General features: G+C 45.5%; 1 protein-coding gene across 1 annotated transcript in view; it reads right to left on the bottom strand.

The window, feature by feature from the left end:
• Positions 1 to 14,271, bottom strand: part of PPFIBP2 (PTPRF interacting protein, binding protein 2 (liprin beta 2)) — a 179,234-nt gene extending 164,963 nt beyond the window's left edge. The window contains exon 1 of the mRNA XM_015411715.1: positions 14,195 to 14,271. The gene's annotated coding sequence lies outside the window, so the exon portion shown is untranslated. The remainder of the gene's footprint in view (positions 1 to 14,194) is intronic.
• Positions 14,272 to 15,278: the final 1,007 nt, after the last annotated feature.

Below are 15,278 nucleotides of genomic sequence, written 5' to 3' on the forward strand. Positions count from 1 at the left end.
TGGGGCCGGGCGGCTTCCTTCGCCGGCTCTCTTCCGCTTCGGGTAAGGGGCGGCCGCCGGCGCTGGCCATAACGGAGGCACACGTGTTCCCACGGCCGCTCTCGGCGGGGGCGGGACTGGGGCCGGGCGGCTTCCTTCGTCGGCTCTCTTCCGCTTCGGGTAAGGGGCAGCCGCCGGCGCTGGCCATAACAGAGGCTTGGGAGGGCGAGGGGTGGGTGGGAATTTCGGGGGAGGCGCCAGCCCCCCAGCCCCCGCGAAGATTACGCCGGTGTCAAGGCCTAACAAAGAGCGTGACAACCTTAAAAACCAAATATTTTGGACTGAAGTTAGGACTGCTCCATGCATGTCATATTTCTACAGATCAGGAAGCTTTCCAGATCCATGGTAAAACAATACATATGCAACTCTACACAGAATTTGAGGCCAGGTGTCTAGGAAGAAAAAGCCACCACTACAAATGTGGTCCTTATTACACCTCACGGGTATGTGCAAAAGACAACAGATGCTGTTTTAAATGTGCCTGTGTCCATCTGTTTTGTTTTTAGTCTATTCATAACCACACTGGCAGGTGGATTTTATGCCACATTTTTAACCTTCCCGTATTTTTATGACATCTGTAAATAGCTATGTATTATCCTGCTCTCACTGCATTATTTTCTACTGACGTAATATCTTTTACTACGTTGTATCTAATGATGTAATACCCATTTTTCTGCAAGGTATTTGCATTCTGAATTATGTTTAATCTTCTATGATTTCTTCAAGATTTCTGTAATCCTAGTACATTGTTTATTAGATGTCTCATCCTCTTCATCCTCTTGATCACATAGACTTACACTGTGTAATCCACCTTGAGTCTCAGCAAGAATGGTGAACTATAAACATAGTAAAAGCCTTTCCTTCAACCTTGTTAATTTCACCTGGAGGCAGGCTAAAGGGATATTTGTGGGAGTGCATCAGACATCAATTTCAGGCCAGACTGGTCCAGCATCCATGTACGGGACCATTTTCTACCCATCTAGAAAGGGAGCGAGTGGTAATATTTGAAGCACTGGGGGGAAACAGTGAAATGTATACATTGCTTATTAACCAAAAAACAGAATGATTCCTGTGTGATCAAAGCACTTTAAAATCCAAGTGTGATTTTGGCCTAATAATCTGCTGCATGCAGAAATGCAATATCAAGAGGACACAAAACAATTATGACACAATAAAATTGTTATTTAGTCTTCAAAGGTATCACAGGACTCCCATCTGGTTTTGCAAAAGAATACTAATATGTCTGGAATTAGTGTCTAAAGCTATGAGTCAAACTTCCAGACAACTTAATATATATTTAATACAGAAGAGAGGTAAAATATCTGAATCATGTGGGAGTTGTTCTTCTAGAAGATTTTTGCGGTATGTTTACTGAAAAAACATGCCTCTCCTCTCTTTCTGTATCAAGTTTAGAAGATACACAATATTCCAATGTCTTTGCTAAGTCTTTGCTAAGTATTCCCCAGTGTGTTTATTTACAGATCAAAAGCTGTTGCGTCTGCAAACCTATGCACATCTTAACAATATGTCCCATAACATTTAATATTGTAACTTTCCTCATATATAATTGAGTAGTGGGGTAGCACTTTCAAAACATTCCACACACTCCTAAGACAGTTGGCTCCATGATGTGTCACTCAGAAGCTATCCCTATCCACTGGCTGTGTTGCCTGAGTCCCACCCACAGTGCACTCCATCAGCCACCACTCAAGAGTACTTGTGTGCCATTGGCTGGGTGCTGGGTATGCTCCTCTTTCCTGCCCACTCTAGCCACTGTTCCCTGTCAGAATATGCTTTCTCTCCTGAGGAAGACACTTCGCCTGCTTGGCTCCTCTGTGGGACTAACTTTTCCCTCAGTGGCTGTTGGTTCGGTCAGTAAAAAGACAAAGAAATGAAGCCCTTTCCAGGCCTTTGTGAGGCCAGTCCTGACTAGGGTTGCCAGCTCCAGGTTTGGAAATTCCTGCTCCGTCCTTCCGCCCCCCCAGTGCTGCCCTCCACAGGATCCACCCCCCAAATCTCCAGGTATTTCCCTACTCAGAGCTGGGAACCCTACTTTCCCCTCAGTACCTGTTCCTAGGAAACCAAGCTTGGTTCTGTCAGTAAAAGGCCCTTTCCACACCTATTTTGGCCTTTGGGAGAAAACTCATTGGGGCCAGTCCTGACTAGGGTTGCCAGCTCCAAGTAGGGAGATTCTGTGTCTAAGAAAGCCAGAGTCTGAGGAGGGGGGAGGCCTCAGGTGAACAGAATGCTATAGAGGCCACCATCCAAAGTAGTTAATTTTCTCCAGGGGGAGAGAGAGATCTGTTGTCTGGAGTTCAGTTGTGATACTTGGCAATCTTCAAGCTCCACCTGGAGGTTGGCTTCCCTAGGCATAGCAGTCAGTGCTTCAGAGCAGGGTCTGCTAGAGCCAGGTTCTTGCTGTGGAAGCTGAGTGGGTGATTTTCGACCAGTCACAGACTTTCAGCCTAACCTACCTCACAGAGTTGTTGTGCAAGTCAAAAGGGGGGAGGAGAATGATGTAAGCTGCTTTGGTCCCCATTGCAGAGAAAGACTACTTTTACTGAGGAACCATTGTTGCCAATCTCCAGGTGAGAGCTGGAGATCACTCAGAATTACAACTGCTCTCCAGATGGCAGAGATCAGTTCCCCTGGAGAAAATGGTGGACTCTGTGTCCTTATACCTTGCTGAGATGCCCCCCCATGCCAGCCAATGTGAGGTAGCAGTCAGGGCTTCAGAGCATGGTAGAGCCTGCAGTTGTGTGGGGGGGGAGACAGAAAGCTGAAGAGTGAGGGGCAGATAATGGCAGGTTGATGCTTGGCTGGGAAGGAGATAGAGTTGCCAGCTCCAGGTTGGGAAATTCCTGGAGATTTGAGCAGTGGAGCCTGGAGAGGGTGAGGTTTGAGGAGGGGTGGGACCTCAGACAGGTACAATGCCATAGACTTCACCCTCCACACTAGCCATTCCCTCCTGGGGAACCATTGTTGCCAGTCTCCAAGTTGGGGCTGGAGTTCACTCAGAATTACAACTGCTCTCTAGGAGGGAGGTGGGGAGGAGATGGAAAGTTGGGCAGATAAAGGAAGGTTGATGGTTGACTGGGATGGAGATAGGGTTGCCAACTCCAGGTTGGGAAATTCCTGGAGATTTGAGGGGTGAAGCCTGGAGAGAGTGGAGTTTGTGGAGGGATGGGACCTCAGACAGGTACAATGCTATAAACTCCACCGTCCAAACCAGCCATTTCCTCCTGGGGAACTATTGTTGCCAATCTCCAGGTGGGGGCTGGAGGTCACTTAGAATTACAACTGTTCTTCAGGTAGCAACGATCAGTTCCTCTGGAGAAAATGGTGGACTCTGTGTCATTATACCCTTTTGAGGTTGCCACAGCAAATTGACACTGAGTGCCCAAGGCTGGGGCACACTCCCAGAGCTTCTTTCTAGAGCTCGTTGTATTTATTTTCACAAAGGGCCTTATTCCTAGTAAATATATAAAACAACAGAGCAGCTATTTATGGTGCTCACAAAATACCATGGAACTGCCATGACACAGAAACAACCTAGACAAAGTATGTTATAGCATCCCTGTTAGTAACAACAGTACATGAAAGATGATTTATTAACAATTTATTTATCTAAGACATTATAACTTGCTTTCTCAGTAGTTAGTTTGCAATGCAGCTTACAAAAACAGACAAAGCATGCAAACTGTTGGTTTAATCCTACAAATCACTCCTAACTCAGAAACCTTGCTCTACTAGAGCTAAAAACATAACACTAAACTTTAAGGTCATCAGTATGCCAGCCAAACCAAAATCAGCTGTAAACAAAACTATCTCAACAGCAATAACTATCAAACAATTAAAATACCAAAAATGTATAATTAAAACGACTCTAGTAGCTAGGTTGATGAGGCAAGCCACAGGGAAGAAAAATCAACACAAAAGGCTGCATGCTATGATAGCGAACTCCTGGGGAATTTTTGGATATTTCCGGGTGGAGTCTGGGAAGGCCAGTGCTTAGGGAGGGGAGGGACCATATAATGCCATACAGTTCCCCCTTCAAAGCAGTCCTTGTCTTCAGGGAAACTGATCTCTGCAGTCTGAAGATCAGTTATAACACCAAGAGATCTCCAGATCCCACCTAGAAGTTGACAGCCTTACTGCATGCCTATGCTCACACATACACACGTGTTTGCAACATTAGATGGCTCAGCCCCAAACAAATAGATTAGATTTGGAAAATTCATTCCGAATTGAGACATAACAGAGAAGCCCCTGACAGTTGTACTCACTTTACTTCAGAAAGCAGATGCAAACAGCGCAGGGCCTCTCTGACTATGACTTCAACTGGCAAGCAGGTCCATAAAAGAACATGAGGCCCGTAAACACAAGAAGCTGCATTAGACTAAATCAGACCACTGGTTATCATGGTCAGTATTGTCTAGTCTGAATCCTAGCTACTCTCCAGAATCTCAGATCTTTCACATGTACCTGACTGCTTAAACTGGAGACGCCAGGGACTGAATATTGGGGAGACACTTTGGCGTGCTCTACCACTAAGCTGTGGCCCCTCCCTTAGGTGGCCATTACACATTAGGTGTTATCTGTTGCTGCGCACTATGTTCAACATTTCACACTTGTAAATTATAGTAGCTACAAGGGGTGGACCCGTGATACTCGCGGGGGGGAGGGAGGCATAGGAGGAAGCAGCAGGAGGAGGTAAGTCCCCCCCCATCCTGCCGGTTCCCCCCTGTCCTCCACCCCCCTCCATCTCCCCCCATTGCCTCTCCCTTCCAGCTCCTCGCTGCTCTTCCCCCCCCAACCCGGCACTGAAGCGAGGGGCGAGCGGGAAGCCGCTCGCCCCTCGCTATTTCCCCCTCCCTCAACCTGGAGTGTGCAGAGCGTTCCCTGCGCATGCGCAGGGGACGCTCTGCCAGTTTCGGGGGGATTTAAACATCCTCCGGGTTTTTTGCAGGGTTTCTGATTTTTGTGCAGACTTGCTCAACTCCAGATTCACATTGCTCCTCAGGTGGCAGGGCCTACAAAGGGATTTTGGCCCAAACTAGACATTCTTAAAAGGACCAGTTGTTTTAACATTGCCAGTCATAAGAGGATTTAGAGTTCATTTCAGGAAATAGGATTATTTCAAACAAATCTCCCCCCCCCCAAATTATTTAGTCCTAACCCGAATGTGTACAAAAGATGCTAACATAAAAATATGTGCTAAATATGAATGTCATTTACTAGGGTTTTCCCCTCTTCACTAAGAAATAATCTACACATATTGCAATAGAACACAAACATATAATACAGCTTGTGCTACCATGTACAAAAATGTGTAAGTGCCTGTTATGACACACATATTACATACAGGGGCTGCATGTAAATAGGCACTTGCATAATTTTTACATCTATATATATAAAAGAAAGTCCCCTCACCGTGAAATCAATGCCCAGGCCAAACCACTGGACCTAGAGACACCAAATTCAGGGAGAGTGCCCCTACCGTGGCGTAGGTGCTCGCTAAGAAGGGCTTTTTAGAAATTCGACCCCTAAGTGGGTGAAAACGGGGAAAATGTGCTCCCTCCATTAATTCCTATGCAGCTGCCATGCAGCTGCCTCTCTGCACCCCCCACTCTCTGATTGGTCAGCTGCAGAGCTCAGTGCTCTGAGGTAAAAAAACCCCAACAGTTACAGGGGGCTGTACAGAGTTAATGACAATTGAGGAAATCAGGAGTGCCAACAACCACCTGTGAGGTAAAGCAAAGCTGCTGGCCAAGCCTCTCCGATGGCTTCCAACACACTCCCCCCACCTCCCACACCTAACAGGTGGTTGTCTGTCAGGTGCAGCCCCACCTCCACAGTGGCTTCTAATACTCCTCCCCCTCCCACTCCTACACTGGACAGGCAGCTGTCTGTCAGGTGTAGGAGAGGAGGTGGGATGGCTTCCAACACACTCCCCCCACCTCCTACACCTAACAAGTGGTTGTCTGTCAGGTGCAGCAGTGGTTGCAGGGTGCTTAAAGCCACGAGGGAGCCTGCCCCAGCAGTAACGCCTTAGTGATCCTGCCAGCCCTGCCTCCACAGTGGCTTCTAATACTCCTCCCCCTCCTACACTGGACAGGCAGCTGCCTGTCAGGTGTAGAAGAGGAGGTGAGATGCTTACAGCCGCCAGGGAGGTTTGCTCAGCGGAATTGCCTTAGCACTGCTGCTGGTCCAGCCTCCCCGATGCCTTTAAATACAATCCCCCCAACACCAGACAGGCCAGTAGGAACAGGGCCAGGGTATGAATGTTTATGGGGAGATAGTAAAGGACATTTCTAGGAGCCATTTCGATGCATGCCTCCCTCATGAACCTGAAGAAATGTCCACCAACATCACCACTCCCTCACACCAACTCTCCCCCACACCTCTCACCTCTTACTGCCCCCAAGAAAGCTCCTGACTAACGTCGAGCCAGATACACCAATGCTACAAGGAGGAGGCAACTTAGGAATGCGGCAAAGACATTTGCACATAGCACTCCTGCAGTGCACTGGGCTGCATAGGCCAAGTACCAGCAAGATCACCCTGAGGTGCCCAGAACAACACAGTCTCCATATGAGCAAAACAATCCAGGAACATAAGTAGAGAGGCCATCACTTTTGTGGAAGGTGGCAGGAGTTGACTTAGCAGACGACTACTTCTTAAATGGACCCGAATGCGATTGTGGTGCAGCCCATCGAACTATTTTCCATCTCTCACAGGAATGTGAACATTGTGCTTTCCAGGGTGATGTGACGGAGCTCTTTGAACTCTCCCCAGCTGCGACTGAGTAGACTGAAAAATTAGATATTAGTATTTAGGGGGATTGCCCTATTTGTCTATCAGCCTGGTTTTATATAAATTATATGCTTCCTGAGTGTAACTCTGCCATATGATAGATACATAAATAGTTTAGGTTGTGTCTGAAATTTTGGAAACGTCTATCAAATTAACATAAAAACTGTGTAACCTGACATTATGCTGCTTGTTAACACAGGATGTTAGTCACTGCTGAAAAGCAAGCGGGATTGGTGTAGCTTGGGCTACCCTGCCCCTTAATTTCTAGTTGAAACAGACAGACAAAGGTGCATTCTTCGGTTGGTCCAAACCCCCAAGCACCTGATCACTGGGGGAGGATGTAAACCCACAAGGAATGCTCCTCCATAATTTTTACAGCTGCTAGTGACATTGAACTCAGTACACACTTGCCAGGAAAAGTCCCTATCTGCCTTTAAAGAAATTAGCAAACTTATCAAGATAGATATCTATCTATCTTTAAACTGTTTCTTTTTTCCTTCTCTTGCTGAACCCCATATTCTCACCTTTTTCTGCTTCTTTCTCTCCTTCCCACATACTAACCAACCTACTTTTCATCTCCCCCCCCAATCTCTGGTTATATATACAGGGGTCATTTGGGGGGGGACACGGGGGGACGCCATCCCCCCGGGTGAGGTGCGGGAGGGCGGGGCCTGGAGCTCCCTGCTGGTGCCCGCTGGAGGTCGCCGCCGGCTGTGGGGAGGACACACTTCCGGTGATGTCAGGGGGTGTGGCATATGCTAATGAGTTATGCTAATGAGCCCCCTAGCTCTTTTTCTACGAAATGACCCCTGTATATATATATTCTGTTATCCGAAGGGGGGAAAGCTGTCTTATCTGTTCATGGCTGCAGCCTCCAGATTTAAGTATCCACAGATCTGACCACATTGAAAATTAGATTTATTGATGATAGAGATTCCAAAATGCCTTTTCATCACCGTACACAGGTATTTTATTTTACTGCCCCCATGCACTCTCTCAGTTTTCAGCCTCAGAAAATCACTAACCTATGTGCCATCATTTTTTGTTCTACCAATTTGTTCTACCACTGCTTTGCTTGCCTATATTAAAAGAAATTTTAAAAGGATGATTTCAACCAATGGATTCAAATATTTTAACTGCTACTGAAGAGCTATGGTATATGTTACAATACAGTGCTTCATTTTTGAAATCCACAATACAAACACCAGGGAAAGGGCATCAAAAATTTAAGCATGGTGCTATTGGCTGAAAAAAAGGCCCAACCATGGGAGATGGTGATAGTTCTCTTCTGCTGGTTTAGTCTTTTGATCACATTATGTATTTTCTCCAGAGAGATGTTAAGCAATCTTCAGTCTCACCAGTTCCAGGGACTTACCTTTAATCACAAAGCTGCAACATGGCACTCACTAGGTGCATTCAGATGGGGCATTTACAACGGTATAGGTGCCAGTTGGAATCGGTGTATTTACCGGCGTTCTCACGGCGAACATCTGCCTTCCATCCCTAACTGTCGCAAAGAGCTTTAAACCGTTGTATTCTGCCACTAGGTCCCCAAGTGGTGGTATCCTGAGTGCAACGGTTGTAATCGCTTTACCCCCCCCCCCGTCTGATCGCTCTCCAAGTTGTAGAGCCCCTTCCATTTGGAAGACCAAGGCTTCCGCTTTTCGCTCGCCTTTTTTTTTAGGTTGGCGATATGCGCTTGGGCGAAGCTTCGCCCCGGCGTTTGTTTTTTAAAAAAAGAAAAGGTCCTTAGTTTAACATTTTAGAGGAGTCTGGGACCTCAGGGAGGCCAGTTTGCTCTTTAAACTTTAAAGGTAAGTCCTCTCTTCAGGGCATGCTTTTCTGGACGGGGTGTTTTGCGCATGTGCGAAGATCGCCATTCTGTGGATGGCTGCCTATGCGCATGTGCAAACTAAGTAAAAAAACAACAACAAACCGCCGATGCCCGCTGTGTGTGAACGGGCATACAGCAATGGGCTCCGCAGAGAGGAGGTAAATGTGATCGCATTTCAGCCAGCATAAACTGCAACGGTTCCAACCGGTACAGTTTATGCCGGCTGAAACGCCCCATCTGATCGCACCCACTGAGTTGCAAGCCTGAGACGAGTCATATGACATCATGGTCATGTGACAGGAAGGAGACTAGTCAGAGTTGTGTCCTCTCCAGTGGGGCAGGAATGAGAGGCTCTGTGCAACAACACATGTGGAGCTTTGGAATACCAACTGGCAGTGGTAAATAGGGTGAATCAGACCGCACAGACAAGGGAGAAGAAAAGAAAGAAGGTATCAGAGTGCTTTTGAAGGGAGGAGGGCCTCAATCTGCCTCTCCATTCTACAGCTCTTTTTCATTATTGTTCAAAGATAGACAGGAAGCAAGGGACCCTTGCTCTCCACACAGCAGGTCCTTCTAAAAGCAGTAAATTAAAACTGTAGCACCATAATGGCTTGTTACTTGAGGATCACAACTCAGGGGCAATGCTCCCTCTAAGCTTGTGAGTCTTGTGAGCAAAAATTCTAGTTTGTGAGCTCCTGGCATTAAAGTTGTGAGCGAGCGATTTGGCTGCTGTATAAATTAGTTTGCTCTGGAGCCATCCTTCCTGAGCTAAAACAAAAATGTGTGAGCCGGAGGCTAAAATACTGAGCTAGCTCACACTAACTCTGCTTAGAGGGAACACTGCTCATGGGTTTTCACTTTAGAGACTGTTCAGTATAGCAGCTCTCACACTTAAGCACTTTAACTAGTAAACAGAAGTATAGAAGAAGTGACCTTGGAAAAGGCAGGGGCGATTTCGCACTAGAGCTGCCTCGCGGCGCAGCCGCCATTTGCCCCGACACAAACATGTCAATTTCGCGCCCGAAGCTGCGGGGCTGCATTTTGACTCGCAGCTTCGCCCGATTTCCTCCGCAGCTTCGTGATCCTGGGTTTTGAGGATCATGAAACTGCGGAGGAAATTGGCCGAAGCCGCGGGTCAAATGCAGCCCCGCAGCCTGCCTTTTCCAAGGTCACTTCTTCTATACTTCTGTTTACTAGTTAAAGTGCTTAAGTGTGAGAGCAGCTCTAGTGCGAAATCGCCTCAGGTCTTTTTATCTAGAGTATCTGCATGAATTATCTTGGTAAACCAGTTGCCTTAAAAAGTATACTAATTTGTCCATGCCAGTGTGCTGAGGCAGAAGGCATTGGACTAATATCTGGGACACCTGGGTTCAAATCCCCATTCTGCCCTGAAGCCTGTTGGGAAACCTCCTGCCAGTCACATTTTCTCAGCCTAACCTATCTCATAGGGTTCCTGTGAGCATAAAACCACACAAGCTGCTGTTTGTAAGCTCCTTGGAGGAAAGCCATGAGAAAAAGATGCCACTAGATGGACTTTGGCCTGATCCAGAAAGGCTGCTTTTATATTATTCATGTGATCTATTGGGACATAAGGCGTACTGACATCTCATTCTCTTCTGGGTGGTAAAGATCATTAGCAATAAATCTTTATAACTGTCCTAAAATCAAGCAGTCTATGTAAGCTCTAATACTTCAGCAGTTTGAGGAGGGTTATAAAAGACGCAAACACCAGTTCACTCAGTTCAGCTGAGAATCTCCATCACCAAATACTCGTAACTGCTTTAAGTAGAGATGATAAATTCGTTATCTGGGCTGAAATGTGTGTTTACACTACCGAATGGTATGCCACACCAGACACTCCTTGCATGCAAAAAACTAAATGTCAAAGAAAAACCTCGTCTAACTTCTTTCTAGGTATCTATTTCACTATATATACAAGAAATAATGTGTATGGAAGTTCATTCATATATGAGTTTCCCCCTGTAGTATACCTGGTATAGCACAAACACAGGAGTACCACCTCAATGTGAAAACTAGGCCAGTTTGTACATAGTATGTCAGAATTAACTTCTTTAATTTTAGTCTGATGATTTGTAGATCCAAAATACTGTTTTCCTCTTCTCCTTCACCAAAATCAGTTAATCTGGAAATTATTTTAAAAACAAGCAAAAATGTATCATATCAAAACAAATAAGAGGCCACCTATCTTACATCAAACTGTTGATGCTGGGTAGCTTTTGAAATATTAAAGGTAAAGGTTCCCTTGCTCGAAAGCCAGTCGAATCCGACTCTAAGGTTGCGGTGCTCATCTCCGTTTCAAAGCCGAAGAGCCAGCGCTGTCCAAAGACGTTTCCGTGGTCACGTGGCCGGCATGACTAAACACCAAAGCGCACGGAACGCTGTTACCTTCCCACCAAAGTGGTACCTATTTGTCTACTTGCAATGTCTTGCTTTCGAACTGCTAGGTTGGCAGGAGCTGGAACTAGAGATGGGAGCTCACTCTGTCATGCCGCACATTCGGGTCTCGAACTGCTGAACTACTGACCTTCCACAGCCTGCAGTTCAGCGTCTTAACCACTTGAGCCACCGCAGTGCCTAGTTTTATTGGCAGCGGTATCTATTTTTAAATTTGTTTAAATATCAACAGCTTGGCAGTATCTGAGCAAATATTCTTATGATAATTGTGCTTGAACAGCTCTCATCTTTTCAGTCAATGCAGAAAACAACCAGTGTAGCTAGCTAGCATGATCTGACTAATCCCCGTTACATTCCTCAGAGAATATTAATTTGAACAAAGACTGTTTATTTGGGCAGAGATAACTGCCTTCAAGGACCCTCCTTTTCATTTAATGCAAATAATAACCCCTGTAGGAAAAATGTCTTCCTGCTGTAGCATGCCAACAATTATTTCCCATGTAGCAACTTCATGCTGCCTAGAGAAAGAACACGAATGGATCTCTGCTAAAAATTCAAGTAATTAACAAATTACTTGAGGTGTAATTTCAAAATTCTAGCACATAATGCCGAAGTTAAGCATATGGACCAGGAAGACCCTCAGCCCTTCCTACTGAATGCAAGCATAGTGGAATTTTTCCCCCAGATCTACTCAACTGCAAGATTCCCAAACTTTGGAAGAATAAAAAAACAAGGACGAATGGTCTTGATGCAGCCTCAGCACTTCAAATCACCCAGTGTTTTGAATGAGCATTCAAGCAGGTTGCGCAATAACCCAGTATTGGTGAATGGTAAATTTGTGACCTGCTGACATCATCTGGTGTATGGTGGAAAGTGCCATCAAGTCTTAACTGACTTCTGGCGATCCTGTAGGGTTACATCGTCTGGAACAGGAGCTTAATTTTTAAAATTAGAACGACAAAGGGCTATAGTCTGCCAGGGAGTCAGTGTCAGATGCTGATTGTTGTTTTTCAGTCAATGAAGGGCATTCTCCAAAGTCTGTCTTCCTTCACACACCAGGATCAGAAGACGGCCATCTCCATTTAAAAATAAGATAAGCAGCTGTCTTGTGCTCAGCCGGTGAAAGACAGCAAACCTCCCTCTAATACTATACAAGTGCAATCAATTCTCGGCATTTCATTTTATTTTTGGCAAGACATACAAGCGATTTTTTTAAGATCCTGGCAGTCCAAACACAAACCTGTCACCAGAACGTTTCACCCTAATTTATACCTGATGGGCTGTCAAAATCGACCAACCTTCCTCAGTTTAAAGAACAAAAAGGCTTACATCGAGGGCCCTCTGCTGCTTCTTAGAAAGCCTGGAACACAGTGTGCTTCCTTGCTCAAACGGAGGAAGCCCAAAAGCAAGCAAGTGAATTGGCAACACTTATTTCATCACAGGGTTGATAAAGACCAAGAAGGAGAAAGCTGCAGGCCCTCATGAGCTCAGTGTCAGAGCACACTTCCCTAGGGACACTAAGAAGCCCATTACAAAAAAAGTGACCCATCATTTCCATGCAGCAGAAGCATCAACAATTATCTCTCAGATTCACAAAGAAAGGCTAAAAGTTGGATCAGGAAAGAACTATTTATAAAATATGTTATTTATCTAGGTATTTCCATTATGTTTTCCCCGACCCAAAGCAACTTATGGAAACTTCCAGTACAATATAATTTAAATACAGTATTTTGAAAAAAAAACCCACCATCCAGCCCCAGCACTGCATGTACTTACTTGCTTTAGGTTCGTTATGAAGTATAACAGGAAGCTGGTTTTTTTAATATCCAGTTTCCCAACAAGATAGCAAACCATCACAATTTGTCCGCAAACAGTAATTTGACTGCAGACTATTGACAGTCACAGCAATAGTACAATACATTTGTGTATTTATAAATTTATTTGTTTGTATCCCACTTTTCTCCCCAGTTGGGACTCAAAGCAGCTTAGAACATCTTTCTCCCCTACTCCAGTTTCTCACAACAACCCTATGAGGTAGGCCATGCTCAGAGTTTAGGATGGGCCCATAGTCACCCAGTGAGTTTCCATGATAGAACTGGAGATTGAAACACAAGTTACTCAGGGCCCTAGTCCACCACTCTGTCCACTATACCACACTGACTTTCTGTGGATAATGCAAAAATAAATGGAATTCTAAAAAGAGAAAGCAGCAAGAACTTTGTACGTTCTGCTTTGGTGATACAAGGTAATATTACTGGCTCTGCATCTTTTTCTAGTCATACCTGTTGCCGCAGCTTCAGGCATGTCAATTTTTCCCAGACACTCCCTTCTTTTGCCTAGGCTAAACATGAATGTTCAAAACAACAAACTATATCCTGAATGCTGTCAGCTTACACTCTTCTGGGCTGCCTGACATCCTGCCACTCTGGTCTCAATGTAAGGTCTACTGCTGCTGGAGAAATCTGGTTCTCCGAGAAACCTTTCGGCAACACAGGGAGAAAGAGAATCTAAAAAAAGGGAAGTGTGTTGCTTAATCCCTGTAAATCCGACAAGTGAATGGAGACCTCGCATAGTCTCTGTTATGGTCCAATAACAGAAGAGTAACACTTGAGTTTATTCAAAGACTGTAAAAGAACAGCACGTTTCCCTCATCTCACAGAGCCCAATAAAACGAATACTTAGCAGGACACAAAACTTTAGAATGTCCAAAGCACTTCACTACATCCTGCCAGTAATTCGCATGAGGAAAAACGAAGATACTTCTTGCATTGAGGCTCTTAGCTGAGTGAAGAGTTGACTGGGAATTTCCGGATTTACAACTTGCACTTTTTTTCAGTACTATAAAAATGGATACCTAAACACATTTTACTCAAATATATGGGGGGGGGGGCACACACACATTCATTCAAAGGATGACATCTTATAGGAAACACTGCAAAGATTCATCAATTGTATTCCAATTTTTCTTGGGAGAAGGGGAGGGAAAGTCAACTTTTCATATTAAAGAGACATTATCTTCTGTTAGGGGGGGTTCTTCTGACACAGGTAAAGCCCATCCTTCTGCCCCCCCATCATAAAACCACCACTCACCCTTTACAAATCCCCAAGGGGAGAAAGGTCAGCCTTCTTGTTGCCTGTGAAAGCTCTCATTGCTCATAATCACTGCCTCAGCGCCCGGTGCAAAAGACAGCTTTCGTTTACAACCACCACCCTAAAGCCACATGATTATAATAAAGGCCCAACCCATAAATAAAATGCTTACAATAATTTAAAACCCAGCCCACAAATAAAATACTGTGATCTGTTTTACAACAATTACTCAACGGCTCTCAAGTAATGGGATCTCTGTCAGAATAATTAGCAGCAATGGCACTCTTCTGAGTGCCATCATTTGCCCAGCCAAAACATATACTTGAAGAAGAGGACTGTCAGCACAAGAAAGGTAAGCAAGATTCACAGAATTATCTAGCCATAATTCTAAACGCTCTTATCCTTCCCAGCAAGTCTTGCTTTTGGTTAAACCGTAAAGCTGCTTGCCACTCACCTCCTTGGGTCCTCCCTTCTCTGTCGGCTACAAAGAAATCTGGCTCCCTCCTGCAGCAATCAAGAACTCAGTAAGTCTGCTATCAAGAAAGTATGTGCATCACTGATAAAGGGTAAGCCTGTAAACTTTTTTAATACCTTTAGCAAGCCCACACTCCACCCATGTATTAATTATGCTGTCAGGGTTTTTGAGACTGCAGAAAGGCACCTACGCCCATAGACTGGAAACAACTAAACTCTTATTCTCTCTTTCAAGTACAAGTATGTACTATGTGAGTCTTCTCAATGGCCCACCCGCCCCCTGCTCCAACCTCTCTGGGGACAGTGGACAATCCACCAAGTTAAAAACATTGCTAGTGTGGGTTGCAGGAAGGTGGAATCTGGCAGGTCTCCTTCCCATTCTTGGCTCCTCTCCTTTCTTTCCTAGGGTTGCCAAGTGTGAATGCAGCCGCCAGCGGGGGACTCCATAGAGTTTTCCCTCGGATGGCCGTGGCTCCACCCCCAGCGTGCCCGGCGTGGTCACGTCACTTCCGGGTGACGCGCATGTTGGGGTGGAGTTCCCCCCGGGGCCCGATCCGCAAGCAGTGGGGAACGGGCCTCTGGGGCGGGGGTCTCCCCCCACGGTGGGACT

Source organism: Gekko japonicus, unplaced genomic scaffold, assembly GCF_001447785.1.
Source record: "Gekko japonicus isolate JY-2015 unplaced genomic scaffold, Gekko_japonicus_V1.1 scaffold156, whole genome shotgun sequence".
NCBI classification, from domain to species: Eukaryota; Metazoa; Chordata; class Lepidosauria; order Squamata; family Gekkonidae; genus Gekko; species Gekko japonicus.